The following is a 22115-nucleotide window of genomic DNA, read 5'->3' as shown; positions in this document are numbered from 1 at the left end:
ACTTGTGTTCAGCCCTGAAATAAACAAAAACAGTAAGTTAGGATGCTTCCCTTGTGGAATCATAAGACTTAGTTAAACATTCAATTATGACACTGCAATTCCATCTCTCCTCAAAGAAATCAGTGACTGAGTACCTTTTTCCAATACCAAATTATTTCAGTGCATTTTAGAAAATTTAAATGTATATCAATTACCAACTTGCTAACTTCACGAAGCTATTCACAACAATCTATGAGATATGTTTATCTTAGCTCAGAAAACTGTAATCAAGCTGTAATTATACCTAATAATATAAAATTAATGTGGCTTTTTCTAAAATCTATTTCCAATCATGAAAGATATTTCAGAAAAGGCATTCAGCCTGAAGTTTTATAATACACTGACAAGATTTTAATATTGAGCTTTCAAGTAACAGAAAGGCAAATTTGCTTTTTAGTGTAATTTAAAAAAACAATTCCAATTAAATCACAATACACAGAACAACTAACTGGAGCTATGTTACTCCACATTACTTATAACCAACACTGTTAATGCAATAATAACTGAGTTCTGGCTGTTGCCAGGTACTACCAGTGCTGAAGATATAGTGATACAACAGGCAGCCAAGCAATTAAGAATGTATCTATAAACCATGTGGTGGTAGCACACGTCTTTAATCCCAGCACTCGGGAGGCAGAGACAGGTGGATCTCTGTGAGTTCGAGGCCAGCCTGGTCTACAGAGCGAGTGCCAGGACGGGCTCCAAAGCTACAGATGAACCTTGTCTCGAAAAACAAAACAACAACAACAACAACAAAAAAAATGTATCTATGTACATAAAATCATATATATGTGTTCTGGGGTATTTGTACACTGTGAAGAGGTATAGTTGTGATTAATGCAATAAAAAGCTGAACCGGCCAATAGCTAGGCAGAAGAAATAGGTGGACTTCCAGGCAGAGAGAGAAAGAGGATTAATTGAAGCTCAAAGGACACACCATGGAGACTCCGGGAGTCAGACATACAGAATGAAAGAAAGGTAAAAAGCCTCATGGTAAAACACAGATTAATATGAGCAGGTTAACTTTAGGTTATAAGACATAGTAGGATAAGCCTAAGCTAAGGCTGAACTTTCATAATTAATAGTAAGTCTCCATGAGCTGGCGGCCAAAGGGAAAATCCACCTACATATGTGTGTGTGTGTGTGTGTGTGTAAAATCTGTGTGAGTGTGTGTGTGTGTGTGTGTAAAATCTGTGTGAGTGTGTGTGTGTGTGTGTGTGTGTGTGTGTGTGTGTGTGTGTGTGTGTGTATTCATGAGAGTTAGAAGCAAAACTGTCTAAAGGAACAAAGGGAGCTAACATGGGGGCAGAAAGCATGGGAGAGAACACAGTTACAGTAATAGATATAAATGTATGAAATGTTCCTATGACGTCATTACTATGTATAATGAATATATGCCAATAAAATTATACTTTTAAAGAGAATATACTAGGGTCTATTACAATTGTTATTATTAATACACCTATTTACAGAGGAAAGACAAACTCTTCTTCTAGAATTTAATATCAAGGATGATGAAGACAACCTAACCTGAAATTGAAGATTGCCATGAGAGAGAGGGTCCAGTTCAGCTGCAGAAGCTGTGTCAAGGCCTGGATTCAATTTCTATCACACCCACCCTCAAAATTTCTGCATGACAGCCCTTTTTCTAGATAGGCTGCTGAGAAACAGCTCATTTAGCCCAACACCCAGTAAGTCTAAATGTCTTTTTTCCTAATTTCAAGAGAAGAAACTGGAGACATTTCATTACACTAAGACACACCACTTTCCCCAAGTTAGTTTGCCTCCATTAGAACAGGCTATGTTAAAAATGCATTACTTTAATGTACCTGAATTTACTTGGTTCAAGAAAATTAAGCATAAACACCCCACTAACAATGTTTTTCCCAATGAAAATTCATGCCAATCCTATCTTTTCTGACAGAACTTCTTATTACCTAGAGCTTACTTACATTTCTTTTCTTTTCTTTTCTTATTTTTTTTTTTAAGATTTGAATAATTGCCTGAATGTATGTCTGGTGTATGCGTACGTGTGTCTGGTGCCTGAGGAGACCAGAAGACAGCAGTGGATCTCCCAGAGCTAGAGCAACAGACTGCTGTGAGCCATCACATGGGTCTGGGCACTGAACATGGGTCCTCTGAAAGCAGACAGCTCTCTAGTCTCAAACTGGCTTACATTTGCCAATAAAGGTGGATGCCAGGCACACACCTTTAACCCCAGAAGGGGAGGGGGCAAAGGCACATGAATTTTTCTGTGAGTTTGATGCCAGCCTGAGTTCCAGGCCTGACAGAGCTACATAGTGAGACCCTTTCTCAAAAAACAAAACAACAACAAATTATGTCTGAGGACCACTTATCTCTTCACTGTAATAAATATATCTAGATAAATCATATTTGAATGGAAGCAAACAAATTTTCCTCTCTAAAAGGAACAACTGATAAATTATTTCTTGAAAAGTATGGAGGACCATTCTTAGAAGTCTCCAATCTTTCACTATGAAGGCTCAAATGAGTCACAATAGATTTAATAAACTACTAAGCATTCCACAAAGTATCTTTTTATTTCTTTTCGGTTTGGTTTTGGAGACAAGGTTTCTGTGTGTAGCCCTGGCTGTCCTGGAACTCACTCTGTAGACCAGGCTGGCTTCAAACTCACAGAGATCCGCCTGCCTCTGCCTCCTGAGTGCTGGGATTAAAGGTGCATGCCACCACCACCTGGCTATTTAAAGTATCTTTAATTACCTCTTTTACTTATGTAACTTACAAAACTGACAAAAGACCATTCCTCATTTTGTTAACAATTTTAGACTGTGGTAACCTGGGGTTGCAAACGAGATAAGGCAAGGACTATATAAATGAGCTGAGTTCTCAGGCCCTTTTCTTTCTTTCTCTGGAGATGGGTCCTCACTATGCTGCCCGTCCTCTTGAGCACCTGAGCTCATGGATATCACTGTGCTGGCCACAGTTTTAGGCTTCTAACCAAAGAGAGCTAGCCTCAGTTATCTTCTTCAGCATGCATATGTGATACCCTAGCAAGCTAAAGACTCCTGTTAATACACAGAGCTAGCCTCAGTTATCTTCTTCAGCATGCTCATGTAATAGCCTAGCAAGCTAAAGACTTCTGTAGACTCAAAGAATGATCCATAAGAATTAAAATACTTCTGACTATAACCATTTTACTGTGAAGAACATTTATATAATGAAAAGGCTCTAAGGCATTTTATGATATTTGAAGTCTACTTCCAAGAACATAAAGGAAAACATGAATTAGGAATTTTTCAGTCACCTTAGCAGAAGGCAACCAGTTTACACAGAAACAGAACTAGAGAAATTATTCAATGGTATACGTAAAATCTGTGCAGATTTTTCTACATAAATTCTTCCTCAAAAGAAAAAAATTCTCTATACAAATTTTAAACTCAGTTAATGATGTACACGCTAAAATATACAGCGTTGATATGTACCAGTCTCTGCTACTGATTTATGCAACAACAAAGACAAAGTGATGGAATTTAGATGGCAAGTTCATTGCACTTAGTTACAATTATTTCAATTTTCCTGTAGGATTGAAAACTTTCTAAGTAACATATCTAGGGAAAGTAATGGCTGACAAGAATGAATGACTAGGTCAACAAAAGGCATGGGAACTGAGGAAGTATATTTTTTTAAACACTTTATTTGAAAAAAAAAAAAAGTAAAGATAATCTCATACAAATAGCTACATATGCACTTGAAAAAAAAAAAACTGATTGGCAAAGAAAAGAATGGTCTAATTCCCTGAATTAAAAGAGAGGTCAGGGGAGAGATAGGAGCAAAGGGAATTAGTTCAAGATGACAATCCTTCAAATATCAAGATGAGATTAGTACATCCAACTAGTAAGTCAATTGCAAAATCCATAGAAATAAAAATTACATCAAGAAACAGACAAGGGTATAAAGAATTTTTAAATGTAGCTGAGCATGATGGCATTTCCCTCAAGATTTCAAGTTCACGTGTTTTGGGTTACAGAGTAAGACCCTGTCTCAAAAAGAATAACAAAACGAAAGACAAAATAACTACATAAGTCAAAACCCCAGGATTTCACAGAATAAGAGAAGGGGAAACTGAACAAAACCTCACTCTCCAAAGAACATCAGAACCTATAATGGTTTTGCTAGGCTTATATTTATGAAGCATAATGCCTACACTCCACAAGGTTATCCTAAGAACTGTAAAAATGACTTTTTTATTCTTGTGGTCTGAACATACACTATTCTCCATACCCAATACAACAGATAATCTGTCCACTTCCCATATTCATAAAATGGTGGGCCAGTGGTTACATTTCCTTGCTATTTTATAAATGAACAGTAATGGGTTATAAGTCTGAGATAGTTTTTATAATAATCAGTTATCAACCATAGAGAACCCAAATGTGTACGATAAGCAAACTTTCTAGTGTCAAATAACCTTCTTTCTCTATGCCTATTGAAGTATCTCCGAGAACGAAACAGTAGGAAAAAATTACATATTGTGAAAGAGAGACTTAAAAACTGAAATAAAGACAAAACAAGAAAAAAGGTCTGGGGAGGCAACTCACTGGGTAAGAGTACTTAGTGTGCAAGCTTGAGGACCTGAGTTCAAATCCCTAGGACTCCTGTAAAAAAAAATAACTGGGTGTGGCCTTGCACCTATAACCTTAGCACTACAGGAGGTGAAAACATGAAGATGCCTGGGGTTTGATGGCTGCCAACCTTACTCTAGGTTTAGCAAAAGACCCTGTTTCAGAGGACTAAGGTGGAGAATGATAGCAAAGGATGCCAGGCATCCTCCTTTGGCACCACACACGTGTGCATACACAACACACCACACACATATATACACACACAATAAAAATATTATAAACAAGGAAAAGCGAACAACATAAACCAGGTAACAAAGAACAAAGCTGAAAGCAAAAACAAGAAAGAAATACGTAATTAATTTATTTTTTTTTACAATTAATATGGAAGTTTGTTTTTTTTATAAAATATGTCATATAGCTTTACTTGTTCTATATTTTAAAAAAAAAATACCTATTTTAAAGGCACGCCTTCAATTTTGGGACTCAGAAAGCAGAATTTGAGGCCAGCCTGGTTTACATAGCAAGTTACAGACCAGCCAAGATTATTATAGTGAGACTCCCAGCTCAAATTTAAAAGATAGATAGATAGACAGACAGACGGTAGCTGAACAAAAGAGAACAATGGGAAAATCAAAGTGGAAAAATGTCAGAGAGAAGGTACCTATACTATCTATGTATCCATCTTTTTGAAGATTATTTTTATTTGTGTATAGAAGTGTGCTTGAGTGTACATGCTTCATGCACGAGTACATGTGCCTGTGGCGGCCAGAGTCTGGGATCCCCTAAAACTGGAGTTACAAGGGGTAGTAAGCCACCCGACGGGAGTGAGTGCTCTGAACCAAACCTGGGCCTGTGCACAAGCAGCACACACTCTTTATCTATCGCTGAGTCTGCAGGGCCTCCATCTACCTATCTGGAATGATGCTCTACCAAGGAGGGGCAAATACCACCAGCTCCAGAGATGCCTCAGCAGGTAATCACACTGGCTGCTCTACTAGAGTACCCAGGCTCAATACTCGCACTCACAACCCTCTCTAATTCCAGTCCCAGAGAATCTGATGCCCTCTTATGGACTTTGTGGGCACTGTACACACATGGAACACAGATACACATGCAGGCAACACTCTCATACACATAAGAAGAGAAATTATTTTAAGGATGGCCTATTTATTTTTCTTTTGTTTCATCTTTTGGTATTGTATCCAAGAAACCAATGCCTACACCAAGGCCACAATGTTTACTCCTGCTCCTGTTATTCATGAAGTTAACTTTTGAATATAGCAAAAGGCAGGGATCAAACTTCATTCTTTTTCATGTTAAAATCTGACATTATGTATTGAAAAGACCACTCTTTCTCTAGAAAAATATCATATTACCCTTATAAAAAAAAAAAAATCAGGTGGTGTGCCAAGAAGGCTCTGTGGATACATGTGCTTGCCAAGCAAGCCTGCCAACAGACCTGAGTTCAATTCTCAAAACCCAAATAAAGGAAAAGAAAAAAAAAAAAAATCAAGCCCACAAAATGTATTCTTACCACACACCTGCACCATGGCTCGCCCACACACTCCACGCCCACCACACTAATAAGTAAGTAGAACTTTGTCATCACCTGGCTATAAAACTACCGGCAGATTTGGGGGCACTTGGTTCCACACCATCAATCTATATATTTGTCTTTATGCTTGTACCACATCATCTTCACTGTGTGGCTTTGTATAATGTGTTATAATTGGGAAAAGTGAATCATCCAACTTATAACTTGTTCCTTTAAGATTTTTGGCACGTGAGTTCCTGTGCACTTCCATGTAAATTTTAAGAACAATTTGCCATTTTTCAGAAGAAATAAATGAAAATGAAAAAGAAAAAAAGCACCCTCAATTACAATAACAATCACAATGACTCTATAAGTCAATTGGGTAACAACTTTAATAATACTAAGCCCCAACCCAAAATGATGGGATTTTTTTTCAGTTATTTTGGTCCTCTTTATTTTGTTCTACAATATCATGTTTTCAATGTATAGGCCTTACATTTCTTTATTAAATTCATTCCTATGCCATAAGTGTCATTTAGAAGTTCAAACAGGTAAGTTTCTATAAATTGCTACATTCAACAGAAAATTATGTTTTCACTGATACCAAAAAGCAACAGAGGTTTAAGGAGAAGATATCAAAGAAAAGCTCAGAAGTCAATTCTCTAGATCCATTTAGTCTTCTGCTGAGCTGAGGGTGGCCAGGTGAGAAAGGTACCTTTTCAAAGGCAAATATAAACGATATGTGGTGGCACACAGCTATCATCCCAGCACTTGTGGCAACAGGAATGACACCACTGTAGATCTCATACTGAGTGAGTTGCACTTCTGATCCAACAACAATGGCCTCCAAGGGCACTGGCACTCACATGGACATGCCGACAGACACATAATTAATACATCTTTTTAACTAAATTAAAAGGATTAATAATAAAGAAGACAAAATTAAATGAATAAATATGATTATCCCAATTTGTTTTTAATCTATAATAAGACAAACCAGAAAATGGCACAAGCTGACATTAATAGCTTTAAGTCACAGCTGATCAACATCATGTAATAAATGGCAGCCTGAGAAAACAGAAGGGAAACAAAAAGAAGAGACAAATTTAATATGCCTATTCAGTAGAAAGATGGAAAATGGCACATAAACCAAGACAGCAAATGTGCTACCTATGCACATATAAATAATAACAAAGGCAATCCAGTCACACCTTCACTGCAAGCTGTAACACTGAGTAAGCATGGACATGGCAGAGCTACTTCCCAGCACAAAAGCATCAACTTTGGGCTGTAGAGACAGCTCAGAAACTAGAGCCCTCACTGTAAAAGGGTGAGGACAGGAGTTTGGATTTCCAGCAGCTATGTGAAGAACAAGTGGACATGTCCCCTGCTCCCTCTCCATCCAAGCCCCCAAATAATCCCAGGACATCCATCCCTAGGGCAAGCTGGATAGTTAGAAAGTGATCGGCAAGCTTCAGGTTCACAGACAGACACTGCAACTAAGGACACCTGACTTCAACCTCTAACCTCCACATACGTGTACACCCACACATACACACACAGGAACACCACACAAACATTATACAAAAAGCAACAATAAACTAGTTCTAATAACCAACTCTGAGACTATAGCAATAAACTAAATAGAGGAGGGATCCATTTAGTCTGTGAGAACAGCTGGCTGAAAATTCTGTATCTTGTTCACCATTTTGAAGGGCTGTGGTACTAGACATGGCAGCCAAGGCCTTGCATATCTAGGTAAGCACTCTATGACACCCTGGCTCTTTATCCATGTTCTTATTTCATGTAGCCTGTGCACAGCAAGATGTACAGTAAATATTGAATGAATTAATTAATGAAAACTAGTAACCTCACTAAAACTGGTTTTTGTTTGCCATTTATTACACAAAAAGTAAGACCTACCGGTCTACTTTCTGTTGAATAGAGCAGCAGGGTAGAACAGCTGGAGACCTTGCTCAACACTTACCAGGCCCTGGGTCTTGACCTCCAGCACTAAAGGACTGTGGGGATCCTCACTTCAATTAGTTTGATTTTTTAAATTCCATATTCAAAGTTTAATTGATACACACATGATCATAATTTCAAATATAAATCGTTAATGTTTTAATGTCTTTAAAATAAAAAGCTGAGGACAAAAGAGATGACTCAGCAGGTAAAGGCACTTCCTACCAAGCCTGCTGACCTGAGTTCAATCCCCAAGCCCCACGCGGAGGAGAGAACCAACTCCTCTACACACCCACATCATGGCACATGAGTACTACAAACATACACAAGCACAAAAATAAATGTAATTTAAAAAATGTGTAAAACTGAGTTTCAGTTATACATAGAATAACCACAACTACTTCATTTATTTCCTTAAACTCCAATAAACCCTAAGTTTTAAGGTATGGGTGACAGTGGGAGGCTGTAATTTCAAGAAATATTTACGATGCATAAAGCTAAGTGGAGAAAGGTTAACTGAGGAGAGCCGGCAGTGACTGTTCCAGAATATGGACTTTAGAGAGTGACTCCAACAAGAAATAAGCAGTCTGACCTCTACAGAGCTGTGCAGCATCTCTAGATGGCAGGCATGAGGGACAGGGGGAAAAAATCATCACTTAAAGTTCTCTGTATAATATACAGTTAGACCTCCAGACACTACCCACAGCCAAGCCAGAAACAAAGATTACACATTGTGGAAATTTCTGTGAAATGTCCATTAGAGACAACACACAGGCAGTGGAAGTACACACCTTTAATGCCAGCACTTGGGAGGCAAGGTGGGTGGATCTCTGTGAGTTCAAGGCCAGCCTGGTCTACAGACTGAGTTCCAGGACAGCTGGGGCTACACATAGAGGAAACCCTGTCTCAAGAAAAGTAATAATAGTGATGATGATACTAGTAATAGTAATAATAATAATAATAATCTCTTAAACTTCAGACAGATTGGAAAGTGAAGTTCAGGAAATCTCACAGAAAATAGAAAGAAAAAAAAAGACAGAAACTAAAGAGTCGATGTTTAAATAAGCACAAGGAGTAGGGTCTGCAACAGTGACATTAGAGAAAGTGAGGAGAGAAAGACGACAGGAGGATGAAAGGGAGTCTGTGGAGTTGAAGACAGCTACAGACGGAAAAGGCCAGTTCAGCACCAGTGTCTGATTGACACAGAGGTATGGGACAGTAAGTTATCAAAGTGAATTCAAACACTAGAAATAAGACAACACTAAGCCTTTGAGACTAGGAAAAGCAGTCATAGAGAAGTTGATGGTTAGAATGCCTTCAAATTTCTAGGAGTTCTGGACACAAGAAGATAAACTCATGAAACAAAGTCACAGATAACCTGCAATCAACCTATAACCCAATCAAGCAATGCTCTTCTCAAACTTGATTATGAAAAACAATTCAGATATGTAAGGGTTCAAAATTTCACCTATTTTACAGCTTTTTCAGAAAGTCATTAAAATGCTTCCTCAAATCAAACGGGACAATCAAAATTTCTAAGCGTATGAGAAATAAATCTAACACAAAAGAGGAACATTAGGGGCTATTCCGGGGAAAAAATAAATAAATTGAAGCCATATAACTCCAAATACTCAACAGAGGACCACTGCCATTACTAGACTCCCAATCTTTGGGATGTCGCTTTAACCTAAATCCCGTGCAGGTTTTCATCCGAATTCAGTCTGCCTTGACCCCATGTGGAGTTGTGGTCCCTTCCTCTGACCTACTTCACGGCAGGGTGTTTAACTTTTATCTATCCCTGAGAACCAGAACGTGATGCACTGGCAAAAAAACAAAGCAGTCTGCTTCCCTAACCACATTTTTTCTAGATATTTTCAAAGACCTTTTAAACATTTCGGCTACAATAGATGGCTTAATTATTATGACCCATGTTTCTCAGAACTCATTAACAAGTTTTCCCAGAACTATATCCACCAAGGGCTCAAGGAAGATGCTTCCAATTTTCTGAGCTCTCAGGAGCCTCCATGTAGTAGTGGGCAAAATGGGCTTTCCTTCCATAGCTACTCAGTTGAGACACGCTGTGGCAAAAAACGGGCTTACTACTCCCCTTTTCTGCCTGGACCCCGGAATTACACTATGTTCTCATCCTTCCTGGGAGCTGAGCACAGTTATTTCACTGCGTTCCATCAATGCCATGTAGGTAAGAGCACAGGTTCAGGTGTTCGGTCAAACTTCCTGAAATCTACCACACTCCTCTCACTGTTCTGGCATCTGCGAGTCAGATGCAAAGCACTGGTGAGGCCCTTCAAGGCCCTAGGGGATAGGAAAGTCCCTAGATAAAAAGCTAAAATTCCTCAGTGACTGTTGGAATAGACTAACGCTAACTGATTTCCAGCTCACAGCAGACAAGGATGTGTGAGGGAAAAGAAGTTTTGACTGCATTAAGCCACTGAGACTTAAGGATTGTTAAAGTGGTTAACCTGAGTCATGGGTGTCACACAGTGTCAGGACACTTGCCAGACATGAAAAAAGCCTCAGGGTCAGTCCCAGCACCACAAAAGCAATTAACCTGTTCTAAAACACACAGCAGGTGCACAGGCTTCCAGTTTTACAAAATTAAACTACATATTGGGTAGAAACGCATACATACAAGAATGGAGTGTCCCACAGTGTCTGGGAGCAGTGGCCCCAAGAGAGCACTGATTTGTAAACCGGGACTGGGACCAGGTGGAGGACAGTAGGTGCCAGGGAAGGAAATCCTGAGGGACCACCCACAGATGACTGTCATGTGTAATTTCTTAGCCTAGTAGTGGGAATACTGATGCTCATAAATCCTTTAACCACTTTTGTTTCATTTTTTCTATATTCCATAAACTAGTTGCTATTTGTTACATGTTAATAAACATAGGAAAATCTGGAAAAAATGAAAAACTGTTGGAGCTTGTGGATGGAAGCAATATATAAACAGAAAGTTATGCAAAATTTTTAATAAAAATTTAGAAAGAGACAAAATATAACAAACAGCTGAGAAACAGTATCTAATTACAATGAAACAATCAATTACTGACTTCAAAACTGGAATGCTACAAAGAGGTAAAGTAGGAGGTAAAGGAGAAATGATAGCCAGGAATGGTGGTCCATGCCTTATATTTACAGCACATGGGAGGCTGAATCAAGAGGATCACCATAGGTTAGAGGCCCATGAGGGCTACACAGTAAATCCAGGACAGCGTGACTTACAGTCAGACCCTATCTTCAAAATTAAAAAAAAAAAAAATTATTACAAAATAACGACAAAACCAACAGTAATTCTAAAGACAGTAACATTTAAAAGCATACATTTCTTTAGACAAAGTGGGTATATACAATGTATCATTTTGTAACCAGCTCCCCGCCCTGAATCACCATTGCGTAAATATCACTGAAGCGTGGGACCTCTGATTTACCTGTCACCAACCAAATATGGCAGAGGTCATACCTGTGACTGTATTACATATGTCACACCTGTCACTGTATTACATTATGTAATACTGTGGTGCTAGCTGACTTGCTGCATGGATTCCCCATGGTGGCTTGATGAAATACAAGAACTACAAACAAGTACAGGCTGCCCCAGGAGGTAGCTTACAAGAGTCTAGGAGTTAGGGATCTCTAGTTGAGGAAGAAGCCTCAGTGCTAAACCACAAGAAAATCAATGCTGGCAACAAAAACCTGCATGAATTTGGAAGTGGATTCTGCCCAAAGTAAGTGAGAGTGATAGAGACTCAGCTGAGTCAACACCCTCAGAGCAGCCTCAACAATGCAGAGAACACAGCTCAACCCACTCAACTGCTCAACCTGCCTCTGACTCCTGCCACACAGAAACGGAGGAGATAAAACACATGCTGTTTTAAGCTACTAAGTTTGTATAATTACACACAGTAGTTCCGACCTTTAAATCTTTGAGCAAAAAAACTAAACAAAGTTAGAGAATACAAAAACTAATGCAAACACAAGGGGGAGAGCGGTGCCCTGGAGAAAAGAGGGAAGGAGGGAGGGAGGGAGGAAGGAGAGAGGGAGGGAGGGAGGGAGGAGAGAGGGAGGGAGGGAGGGAGGGAGGGAGGAGGGAGGGGAATGATGGGAAAAAAGAAAGATTTCTATATACCACCAATCCAAAAGGGAAATTCAGAAGATAATTCCATTGATGATAGCATTAAAAATAATAAAATGCTTAGGAATAAACTTAACCAAGGAAACAAAGCCTATACATTGAAAATACTGCAAAAAGAAACTAGGGAAACATAAATTAATTGAAAGACACCATCCATGCTCACAGATTTTTGACAGCACTATTAAAACAGTAAACCTGGTAAAAACAATCTACAAATTCCATGTAATTCTCCAAAAGCCCAGTGTGCTGGTTATTTTAACCAATAACTTGACCTACCTGGGAAGACAGTCTTAACTGAGGCATTGCCTAGCTCAGGTTGGCCTATAGCGTGTCTGCAGGGGATTATCTTAAGGCCTAGTCCACTGCAGAGTCTGGGCCCTGAACTCTAATTACTAGAGTGACGCCAGCTATCAAGCAAGCAGGTCGGCAGCATGGACGCATGCACTTCTCTCTGCTCTTCACTGTTGGTGGAAAGTGGACTGTAAATTCCTGCCTTGACTTTCCCACAATAATGGGATGAGAGCTCAAATTTTAGGACAAACAAACCCTTTCCCCTCAACCCCTCCTGATTTAAAATTTTAATACAAAACAACAGTAATTAAAACAGTATGTTACTGACATAAAGCAGACCCATAGATCAAATAAATAGCCTGTATATAAATCCCCATTTGCATGGCCAAATGATTGTCAGCAGAGGTGCCAAGACCATCCAAAAGAGAATAAACCATCATCCCAATAAATGGTGGTACTAGTAAATTCATACTTGGATAAAGTCAGACCCTTTAGATTACACTATATACAAAAGTTAACTCATGGGCTGGAGAGACGGCTTGGTTGTCAAGGCTAGGCTCATAATCAAAACATCAAAAGTTAACATAGGATGCATCAAAAACCTAAATATATGAACTATAAACCTTTTTGAAGAAAAACACACAGGAAAATCATCATGGCAGGGGATTTGACAAACATTTCTTGTTAAATTTGACAAAATTAAAGGCAATAAAAGGAATAGACAAACTGAATTTCACCAAATTTCAAATTCTGTGCTTCAAAGCACACTGTCAACAAAGTAAAAAGGTAATCTATAGGAGAAAACATTTGTAAATAAAGGGTTGATATCTAGGATATATAAAGAACTAAAACTCACTAACAACAACAAATTAAGGGCCACTAAAATGGCTCAGCAGGTGAAAATATTTGCTACCAAGCCCAAAGACTTGAGTTTGATCCCTAAAAACCCATGTACACATGGGAGGAGAGAACCTCCAAGTTTGTCTTCTAACTACCACATGAATGCTGTGAGTGCATGTTCGACACCCAGATACATACCCCATCCTGTGTCTGTGTATACCAAATAAGTAAATAACAAATATCTAATTTTTTAAAAAGATGTGGGGCTAGAGATATGATTCAGTGGTTAAGAGCACTGACTACTTGTCCAGAGAACATAAGTTTGATTGTCAGTACCCACATGGCAGCTCAAAACCATCTTAACACCGGCTCCAAAGGAACCTGGTGTCATTTGTCCTCCCTCCCAACAGTACTTACAGCACACATAGTGTGCATAGTAATACATGAGGCAAAACACCCATACACATAAAATAATTTTTAATTAAGAGAGGGGCCAGCCGGGTGGTGGTGGCACACGCCTTTAATCCCAGTACTTAGGAGGCAAAGGCAGGCAGAACTCTGAGTTTGAGACCAGCCTGGTCTACAAGAGCTAGTTCCAGGACAGCCTTAAAGCCACAGAGAAACCCTGTCTCAAACAAAAACAAAAACAAAAACAAAACAAAAAAAAAAGAGGGGCCAGGGATGATGGCACACAACTTTAATCTCAGCACTGGAGAGGCAAAGGCAAGGCCAGCTTGTTCTACAAAGACAGAAGTAATCAATAAGTGAACAAAAAGGTACTCAGCATCATTAGTAATTAGGAAAATACAAATCACAATTAGATATACTTCACAAACTCCTTAAATGGCTTTATTGAAAGCTGAGCATGGTAGTGCACACTTAATTCCAGCACCCTGGAGGCCGAGGCAGGCAGATCTCTGTGAGTTTCAAGGCCAGCTTGGTCTACAAAACGAGTTCCAGGATAGCCAAAGCTGTTACACAGAGAAATTGTCTCAAAAAACTAAAACAAAACAAAACAAGATGGCTTTCATGAGAAAAAAATTAAAGAAAAGAGAAAATAACAAATGTTAATAGGCAGAATGTGTACTGCTCATGGGAAAGTAAGATGGTACAACCACTGTGGAAAACACATGGTGATTCTTCAAATACTTAGACATAAAATTATCATAATTCAGCAGCTCCCTTTCAGGGTATATACCCAAAATAACAAACTTGAATGCATAGTCATATACCCATGTCCTTGGCAATATTATTCACAATAACCAAAAGGCGAGTGACATAAATGGCAATCAACAGAGGTCAAACATATATGCCTCAACATGAATGACTTTGATGGCATTATGCTATATAAAATAAGCCAGGCACAGAGGACAAATATGTGGTTCCAGAAATATGTGCGGAACCTAGAGTGTAGTAGTTAAATCATAGAGCCAAAAGTAGGGAAGTGGCTGCCACGGGTTAGAGGAAGTGAGTAGTTACCGTCTGATGCGCAGTTTTCAGTTTAAGATGATGAAAAAGTTGTAGAGGTAGATGTTTAGGTGGCTGCACCACAATTTGAATATACCGTAATGCCACAAAATTGTACAATTACACATGGTTTAAGGGGTTAGGGTGGAGATCAGTGACACAGGGCTTGTGTGGCATGTGCAAGGCCCTGGACCCAGTCCCCAGCACTCTAAAGTGCAGAAGAGACTTAAATTTTACATTGTACACATTTTCCACAATGAAAAGAATGGAAAAACTCAATATGGTAATGTTACTTAAATTTACCACAAGCAAAAAAAAATAAAGAAAGAAGGGTGGATTTCAAGGGATGAATTTGGTAAGACAAAGAGACAATGATCTAATCTCTTTGATTATCCAGATAAAGCATTATCCATAACATGGGGAAAAAATTCATTTGAAATTGAAATATTTGTCTATCTTTAATCCTATAACCATTGAATCACTTAGCTCGAGTACTTAATTCTATTTTTAAAAAATAGTAGCAACATGTGTTTGCTAAATTTATTCAATTTTATTAAACACAGATCATTTAAACCATTTACCAGGAAAATAAGTATCTTAACATCTTACTGTCTGTAGACAGTATACTTTAATTCCTCGCTGTTAAAATGTTTTTATTTGAAAGTGGGACTACAGAAAGAATAACAAACTGCTTGTAAATAGCTTAAAAATTAAATGTTTCAAAAGCACTAAATATATCCATTACATCAAAACTAGTTTAAAATGTGATGCTCATATGAAGAAACCCTAAGACATACACAAGGTTCAAAGTGAAAACAGCGGGAAAGTGAATTGTGGTCCTTTCATGGTGGGATACAGAGAGGTAGCAGTTCACTTCTCAGAAAACAAAAACACCTTGCTATTCACTCTATGGTTCCAATCTTTTGCCGTTCTCAGCTCACCCTGTGTTTTATTTTTTTGTTGTTGTTGTTTTTGTTTTATTGTTCTAGGGGAGAAAGCCTGAGAGAAGGAAGAGATGACAGGAATACACTAGATAACATAAGAAAAAGAAACTATTGTTCATTTTGCTCTCCTTATATAGGACCCCAAGGATACCACCATGAAATGCTAATGACCCCACAACTAAGTTCCTGAGGTAACAATCTAATCTATTGGGAATGACCAGGAAACCATTTGCAGGATCACATCTATAAATTATATCTGCAAGCTGAATCCTTCAGAAACTCTTGACTGCAGCACAGCTAAGCAGTGAAATAGAGACATGAACCTTGGTCCCAGAGTGTAACAGTAAGTTGTTCGACAGCTTTCTAGTCAAAGAAGTGAGATCTCCTAAAGAACTTTAAACCTAAGTGCTCACTAAACATAAAAAACCCTAAGGTTTTCATGCAGCACTACACAGCACAAGGAGATAACTATGCAGTCTGCTAAAAAGCAAGGATTTAAAAGTACAACTTCTGGGTCAGGAGAAGTCTCACTGAATAAGGGCACTTGTGCCAAACATGGAAACCAGAATTTGATCCCCAGGAGCTATATGGTGGGACACCCAACTCTTTCAAATTGTCCTCTAATTTACACACCCACACACATACAAAACAAATAAAATGGAAAAAATTAAATAAAAGATACAATTTTATAACACTTTTATTGGGAAGAGTAAGAAACTAATTTAGCTGTGTGAATTCCAAACACTCCTGTAAAACAGTCATTATTCCAAGCTTCCAGTGGCAAGAGTGAAAGACTCTGAATTGGACCTTTTCAACTATATGGCCTCCCTATACCCATAACAATGCACACACATACACTGTCAATCATTTTGACTGATTTTGCCAAGTGCTCCCAGAACCAGAATATAAGGCATTAAGCTGGGACACTCCAACATTCCTCCTCATGCATATTATTCTAAAAAATTCCTCTTTAGTTCTCTGCAATCAAACTCCTTCCAAAAATAAGAAAATAAATAACAGAAAACAAAAACCTGGGTACTAAGACAGAAAACACCTGGATACTGGGATATGTAATATGCACATTCAGCAGATTTTCCCCCCAAAACTTGGCCTCAATCTTCTGAAGGCACATGACCTTCATAGCTCCCTCCTCTGCAGATGCCACTTTCCCTAAACCACAGGCCTTCCTGGCTTGCAGCAGGGCCAGGCCAGATTACGGTTATGTGGTAGATCTGTCAGGCAAGTTTTGACAGGGCCTCAAAATAGAGCCTGGACACCATCCAGGGAAACTGCCACTCTTGAGCTCCAGCTTCACCACACTTGAGCCTCTCAGTACTTATTTCTCTCTGGTCTCTCATTCCAAAAGGACAAAGGCTCCTGAACCTCACCCTGGGCATGAGTCACCTCCCTTACTCTGCTTACCAACTCTGCAGAATAAAATCTAAATCTATACCTACTTACTGCTTTGACAAAGGAATACACCAACAGTGCTCTGCGTTGCAAAGGAATTTCTGGCTCTCTGATTCCATCATTTATTCTACTTTGAATAGACAGACTAGGATGTGGAAAATAAAGAGAAATGGTGGGTCATTTCTTTCTCTTATGACTAATATCAGTTAACTTTACCAGTGCAAAAACATAAACTATATAAAAGTTGTGGTTTTTTTGGGGGGGGGGGATTGGTTTTGTTTTTTGTTTGGTTTTTTTTTTTTGGTTTTGTTTTTTGGTGCGTGCGTGCATGTGTGTTGCCCTAGCAGGCCTAGAACTGGCTATACAGACTTCACAGAGGTCTGCATCTGCCTCCCAAGTGCTGGGATTAAAGGTGTGTACAGCCACCACACCCAGCTATATAAAAGTTTTTAATTAACAGAAAATATAAACTCTGAAACAAACCTACACGGTACAGCCATTTTACCAAATATAAGTGGCTTATGTCTGTCAACACCAGACTTCAACTATGGTATTTTGACATTTACCAGTTCAAATTAATCATCTGATATTCCAAGATGTCTTAAGTTGATTTATAAAGTACATTTGCAATTTTATTTGAGACAGGGTCTTATTACATGCTGTATAGACCATGGTAGCCTAAACTCCCAATCACCTGGCTTAGCTTCCCAAATGCTGACAACAGAGGCACAATATGAAGCTCAGCTTACAATAAAGTAATTTTTAAAATTCTTCCTCCTCCAGTGTCTGAGAAAACATTATCTCCTATTATAAAACAAAGTCTACTATAAAACAAATTTCTCATGTTCACAACCTAAGAACCAACCTCACCATCATATATTCCACAGATACACTTATAAACTGCCAAATACTTGCTCAATGGTTTTTCTTATAGCACTGTTTACAGAAGACTAAAAATGACCTAGTGGTTACTAGTAGGAACTTAGTAAAACTATAGAAAATTAATAAATCCAGTCTCTTTAAAGTAAAAGGAATTGGAATAGGTGCTAATACAGAAAAAAAAAATCTCAGCTACAACACAGGTAAACAACATTTCTTTTGTTTGTTTGTTTGTTTGTTTGTTTTTCGAGACAGGGTTTCCCTGTGGCTTTGGAGGCTGTCCTGGAACTAGCTCTGTAGACCAGGCTGGTCTCGAACTTTTACAGAGATCCGCCTGCCTCTGCCTCCCAAGTGCCGGGATTAAAGGCGTGCACCACCATCGCCCGGCAAAAATTGACTGGGGTGGGACTTTTTTTTTTCTTTTTTTTTTTTTTCTTGAGACAGGGTTTCTCTGTGTAGCTTTGGAGCCTATCCTGGCACTCGCTCTAGAGACCAGGCTGGCCTGGAACTCACAGAGACCTGCCTGCCTCTGCCTCCCGAGTGCTGGGAGACACTTCTAAACACATGAAACTTCGTATGTAACAGAGAATTATGAGGCAGATACAAAAAAAAAGACACATTACCCATGGTAGCTTGGATAGGGGTAATAGATGCATGGGATGGTAAAAAGTTTGTGACAGAAAGTAAACCTTTTTTCCTCATGTGACAGTTTCTTTTCATACGCTTTATCAATCTTTAAAAGCTTCACAAATGCCACTGAACCCATATCATCAGTCATTTTCCCCTGTTTCCACTGTCTCTGTTTTTACCTGTTCCTGTCCCTGCCCCTAGACTACAAGAACAGCATACTCAGGTTTCCCGAGCGTGTGTGTCCAAGTGACTATCCAAGTAACAGCATTCTCTCCTGGCTCCCCACGCCAACCAACAGAATAAGTTAATAACTGAACAAATGAAAACACATAGTACATAAGCCCAGTTTTATGGTTTATAATTTTAGTCTAAAATATAATTGTTTTTAAGTCTAATTTATTTTTGACCAAAAGTTTGAAAGGTTAAAGTGCAAAGTGCAATGTCAGTCACTCATTTCCCAAGATAGTCCTCCCATCTATTAGGTTTCAGGGGGAAAATGGATAAGATATTTTACTCACAGGGTAAACTCTGCTTGATTCCTTTCCTTCTAAAGTTTTAAAAGCTGAGCTTTGAATGATGGTCAGAGTATTCTTTATCTGCAAACTGGATAAGGTAGTGTGTTTTCCCAGGAAAGGAATCAGGAGTCCCCCATTTACTCTCCCACAAACCACACTGTTTTGTATGCACAATGGATAGCACTCCTTGGGTGAGGACAGAAGAATTTTATTTCCTCTTAAACAGTCCTCACCAGTGCTCCCACCATCCCCAAGAAGTATCACCCCACCTCATCAATTCTGTTCCTTTTCACTCTAGAAACAGGGCTAAGCAATTCACAAAGACTTTTGCAAGAAATCACTCCCTCCTTCTTCCTAAATTAATAAAAAGAATTGTTTTTATATTGCAAAAGAGAGATACCTAGCCAAATATATTTTCTATCTCTCTTCCCTTCATTATGGAGATGTTTTAGTCCTAACCTAAAAAGATTTATTTCCCTTATGTATTTATGCATCAAGACTGTCCCCAAAGAAGGTTTTCACAAGGGATTTTCCAAAAGTAATCTCTATTTTCAAGGAACAGAAACTCTTAAGTCATCACCCTATCAGCTAGACAAAAATAAAAAGCAACATTAGGGAACACTCTGAATATAAGAACGGATATCCAAAGTGAAAAAGATGCCAAAGTGTAGCCAAAGAATGAAAGAAATGTCTGTCTTAAGCAACACCAACAAAGTAAAGTTGATATTACTTTCCAATGAATCAACAGGACTTCTAACTGTCAATGAAGATAAAATAGGAAGGACTTTAAATTTAAACAAAAACCAGGCAAACAAGGTCACCATCAAGAACTGTGGTATTCAAAGTTATTTTGCATCTCATTTTGAAAGACTAAAATGATCAAATTACACTGCAGCAATAAAATGTTATTTCTAGTTTGAAATTAGTCAATTCTAAAAATAAACCAAAACTTCAATACACAATTCCTTCCAGAAAAGAACAGAAGTTAGTATAGTCTCATTCAACATTTTTCAGGATAGAATGCCAAGTGCTACAGCCTCCCACTCAAAAGCTATTTTATATAGTACAGGCTCTCCCACGGGACTTTTTCGTACCTTAGTGTTGGTAGCTCTCCTTTCCACTGACATTTATTTGGCATCTAAACCCCTTCATTTGTCTTCCCACATCTGGATTAAAAAAAAAAAAAAAAGGAGGGGGGTGTTAAAATCACAGCAGTCCATTTAGTAACTAACAAAGGATTATAAATCAAAGCATGTTGCAAGTTTTGAAGTTTTATTTCCATACCGTAGTGCATGACAATAACCACCCAGCAACAAACAGAACCAAACACACATCACTTGTTATGAAAAGAGTAAAATTATCTAATTAAACGGGGAGACACAAACTTGGCTTTCCACTGTTTCAGTGTTAAGATCCATATCAATGATTCACGCAGTGAGTGTGACCTAACTTCCTACATGAATCACACTTTCCGAAATTCTTATTCGGTATGAGTGTATTAAATGCGAGGTCATCGTCTCTCTGTAGTTGTTAAACAGAGCATGAGAAATTAAACAGGGCTAACTCTGCACGACGTTCACGCCATGGTAAACTTAGCCAGCTAACTCTCCCGGCAACACTACACATTCCCAAGTAATTGCAACTTTTCACACCCTCTGGAGCATACACTGGGGGGGGGGGGGAACGGACACGACTGTCAAACACTGATTAGGAATGTATCCATCGCTACCCTGCACTCCATCCCCTCGTTCCTTTACCGCATGTCCTCCCATTGTGATAACACAACACAGATAGGAGTCACTTGTTATCCTTACATAGTTTTGAGTCAATCAACCTACTGTACAAAAACTGCGTGGCAAAAACGCTGAGTCACTAAATGGAAACATTAAAAAAGAGCTACAAATAATGAAAATTTAGGATGCCCATCAGCCGTGTTCCAGCGTTTTGTTTGTATGTCTCGAGGTAGGGAGAAAAAAAAAAAAAAAGACACATAAAGCAAACACTTGAACTTTTCTCCTCTGGGTTTTATTACGTCCCCTGCTTCCTGCTGGATTCCCACAGCAATGGGAAACCAGGCCTGACTGGAGCTATGGAACTCCACTCCACAATGTGGGTGTAAATAACGCCCCGTATTAGTCAAGCATTAACCCTGACCGTCCTGCGCTGAGCCTCCCGCGCTTCCATTCAGATCCAGAGGCAAGCAACAGAGGGGGGGATCTCATTTTAAAAAGCTACGCCCTCCACCGGCCTGACACCGTTCCCGGGCGGCTCCTCCCGGGACAGGGTGAGTGAGGGCAGAGTCTCCGGGAGCGAGGCGCTGGGCGCCGCGGGAGCGGGGGCAGCCGGCTGTCCCAAGTGATGCCCGGTCCAAGGGGCGTAACCCCTTCTTCCCTGGCGGGGGGCGGGAGAAGCGGGCGCCGGCGCCCCGCCTGCGACCCCAGCCCGGGGCCGGCCCGGGACAGCGCCTCAGGACGGCCGGGCCCGCCGCCTGCCCTTACCTGCGTGTGGAGCCGGCCGAGGCTGCGGCGCGCCGCGGAAGGCCGGAGCGGCGCCCGGGAGCGGGAGGGGGGCGCGGCGGCCACTCCTGCCCCTACCCGGTCCACCGCGCGGGCCGCAGGGAGGCAGAAGACGAGCTCCTGCAGCGCGGCGGCCGGTCGCGCAGTCACACTCAGGGTGCCCTTCGCGCCGCGGCCGGGACGGGAACGCGAACCGAGATGGCAGGAGCCCGAGCGGCGCGGCCGGCGGCGGCAGCAGCGGGCGGCGGCGGGAGGGGGCGGGGGACCGGCCGGCGACCGCTCACCCGGAAGTAGTCGTGGCGGGCGGCGCGGGTTGCGGGGCGTGCGCGGC

The 22115-nt window shown here is 39.9% G+C and overlaps 1 protein-coding gene across 18 annotated transcripts in view; it reads right to left on the bottom strand.

Annotated features, from left to right (window-relative positions):
- The window catches only part of Lrrfip2 (LRR binding FLII interacting protein 2), a 102770-nt gene extending 80879 nt beyond the window's left edge, over positions 1-21891 (bottom strand). For 17 of the 18 annotated variants that reach the window (XM_035444028.1, XM_035444014.1, XM_035444019.1 and 14 more), the window contains exons 1-3: positions 21767-21891; positions 20363-20434; positions 1-14 (exon numbers count right to left, since the gene is read on the bottom strand). The exon at positions 1-14 is cut by the window's left edge and continues 135 nt beyond it. The gene's annotated coding sequence lies outside the window, so the exon portion shown is untranslated. Of the gene's footprint in view, positions 15-19271; positions 19357-20362; positions 20435-21766 lie in introns of all 18 variants that reach the window. The other variant, XM_035444015.1, reaches the window with a different exon arrangement.
- Between the last annotated feature and the right edge of the window lie 224 nt (positions 21892-22115).

Source organism: Cricetulus griseus, chromosome 4 (assembly GCF_003668045.3).
Source record: "Cricetulus griseus strain 17A/GY chromosome 4, alternate assembly CriGri-PICRH-1.0, whole genome shotgun sequence".
NCBI lineage: Eukaryota > Metazoa > Chordata > Mammalia > Rodentia > Cricetidae > Cricetulus > Cricetulus griseus.
Note: the sequence above shows the minus strand (reverse complement) of the source record. Positions and strands in the feature narration are given on the sequence as shown.